We start from the raw sequence: 3403 nt of genomic DNA on the forward strand, positions 1-3403 counted from the left end.
TTTTACTCTTCTTATTCTTAACCTCTTACTATAAATTTGATGTTCTCTCAATCATTCCATGCATGATTTTCTATTTTTCCACACACAAAAAGCTCTCTCTCTCTCTCTTAGTTTTTGGTGTATTTTTTAATTTTGAACTTTTGTATTCTTTACAATTCTACTTTGAATTGATATGAATTAGTTTTGTGTTTTCTGCTGTTATCTTTTTAATTCTTATTTGATTGCAATCATTCCATTGCGAGGAAGACATGCATTTTTTATTATTGGTTCAAAATAGGATAGGTAATTCTTTTCATCATTGTCATAAATCAGGTTGACCCCAAACTTCTTCACTTGGAAACCACTGCTTATTATGTATTATTGGATACTCCATTTCATCTCCGGCTTCCAATAAAGTGCAACCACAGATATTCCTAACATGGTATTACACGACAATTCTTTTGTTGATATTGCCATGTGATTTTCTTGGTATAATTTTTAAATTCATAGATTATAGTGAATCCATTCATATCATGAAAGCTTCTTGCAAATATCGCACATAAAGACCATCCTCGAATCTTTTGCTTTACTAGCGTGGGCACAACAAAATATAAAATTGATCCCTTACTCTACTCAAGCCAGTTTGGAACCTCACCCAAAGGAAGGAAAACACTAAAACTGTCGGTTGCAATCAATTCCTAATAAATTAAATCGTGAGCAACAAATTATCATCCAAATTGAAAGTTTAAAACCCACAATCAAATTAGGAGAGAGAGATAGTGGAGATAGAGAGTCATTATCTCTTTCATTTTATTTTATTCAACATTTAAATTCAGCAACATCCTCCATAATCCATATCATAAAATCATTTATATTTTGTCTCATTTAAAAAAAATTAAACATATAATATTTTACTTAAATTCAAATAAATAAAAATTGTTCTTATAAAGTCTTCCCATGAAATCTTACAATGGAAAAATACCAATTTAGAAACACTAAATTAAAAAATAATAATAATAATAATAGAATTTCAAACCAAACATAACTGAAAAAACTAAGAGTGATGGCTATACTAATTTAATGGCAGCAAAATGGAATGAAAAATAAAAATAAAAATAAACATTACAACGCATACTTAGTACATTAGAATTATTATCAAATTTGGGAAAACAATAGGATGCCAATGAATAAACAACAAGAGAGAGATTTATAGGTAATAAAGTGTAGAGAGAGAAAGAAAAATAAAAGAAATTAAACGTCAATTTGTAACTCTTATTTAGAAAATAAAGAGGCCAACGAGTACGTGATGGGAGGAGTAAAAAAAAAAATAGAGATGACCTTACGAAGGACATTAAAAACTTTATAGTGTAATAAAATTAATTGTAGCATTTATTTTTACTATGCTCCATTGTAGTCACGCGACCATGTTATATATTATCCTTTTTCTTTCCAAATTTTCCTATAATTTTTTTAATTTTTAAAGCGAATCAAAAAATCTATTATATTACAATCAAAATATCATATTTTTCTTTTTTTAAACTATTCTTCTTATTATTAAATTCTAAACTTATTTTTACACTTTCTCTAACCTTTCTCATTCATTTTACTTTTTCATCTCTCCACTATTCTCTACCTTAATATCACTATTCATCTTGCCATTTATCTACATTTATTTTGCCTTTGTTTTTATTCCCTCTCCCATTCTATGCATAATTATCTCTCTCTCCCCCCCCCCCCCCCCACCCACACACACACATAAATATATATATATATATATTTTTTTTTTTTTTTGAGTTTTTGTGGATTTTTTTTCTTGCATCTCTACTTTAGGTTAATGGATTTTTGTATTTTTCAGAATTCTAAGGTGTTGATACAATTTATTTTTGTGTTTCAAGTTGTTATCTTTTTTTGTATTCTTTAGAATAATTTGGTGTTTATTGATATACATTTCATTTTTATTATTTTTCTTTTCATCTTATTTTATTCAAAATTTAAATTTAGCCATATCCTTCATATTATTAAATTATTTATATTTTCTATCTTTTTTTATTTAAAAAAATTAAACATAAAATATTTTACTTAAATTCAAATAATTAAAAATTGTTCTCATAATGTCTTCCCATGAAATGCTACAATGCATCAATAGAAGAATGGAATACAAAACACATGCTTTTTTTTTTTTTTTTTTTTGAGAAACAAGCCAACACTTTATTCAGACTTGACAGAAACTTTTGTCCACCAGTACAAGTTGTTTCACATCATAGGGTATGTCATCATACCAAACCTAACTGTGGGAGTACTTGGCTAACTTTGCCAATTTGTCGGCCACAGCATTAGAGCATCCACAGCAGTGGAGCTAAAAATTTAGCTTTTTAGCTCCACCAAAAGTTACTTTATTTATTTTACCTACATACATGCTGCAGCAGTGGATCTATTTTAGCTTTTCACACAATAAAATAATATAAACATCACAATAAAATAATATATCCATTACAATAAAATAATATATCCACTACAATAAAATAATATATCTTATACAATAAACAACAACCACAACCACCTTCAACCGCCACCGCCACCGCTGTCGCCACCGTCGCCGCCACCGCCGCCGCCGCCGCCATCGCCGACGACTTTTTTTCCATCGCCGTCGTCGCCGTCGCCGCCTCCACCGCCGCCGCCACCTCCACCGCCGCCTCTTTTTCCGCCGCCGCCGCCGCATGATAGCAAATAATTGTCTAGTGTTATATTTTTTTTTAACCCCAAATTATACTCGTACATTTTTTTTTTACTAAAACAATTTTTCAATTATCATGATAACGTATTATCGTTTCAATTATCCGGAAGCAACCTTGGAACAATGTGAACTATGAAATGAAGGAACTTTATAATGTAGTCCATAGATTTATAAGAAAACATATAAAATAAAATACATATTATAGCAAGAACAATGTAGTCCATAGATTTGCTCACATACATAACTCAAACCAAATTACAATAAAACTCACACACTCGCACAAGTTATACCGACTCATACTAAACCCACATACAAAAAAGAAAGTTCCTACGACTCGCCTTGCAATTGCCATAAATGTTCAATAAGGTCCGACTGGAGTTGAAAATGAATTTCTCGGTCTCTAATGCGTCCATGCCTCTCAATGTATGACAAAAATTCATCACTTTGTTCATGTAACATTTGCAGAGGAGGATTATCCACTCCATCATTTTGTTCATAATCCAAATCTACCACTTCATTATCATCCCGCTCATCTTCTCGCTCATCTTCAACAATCATATTATGGAGAATTATGCACGCTTTCATGATCTTTTTGAGTGTTTCAAGATGAAAAAATCGTGCAGGTCCACGGACAATTGCGAAACGTGCTTGAAGCACTCCAAATGCACGCTCAACATCCTTCCTATACGC

Source organism: Quercus lobata, chromosome 9 (genome assembly GCF_001633185.2).
Source record: "Quercus lobata isolate SW786 chromosome 9, ValleyOak3.0 Primary Assembly, whole genome shotgun sequence".
NCBI classification, from domain to species: domain Eukaryota; kingdom Viridiplantae; phylum Streptophyta; class Magnoliopsida; order Fagales; family Fagaceae; genus Quercus; species Quercus lobata.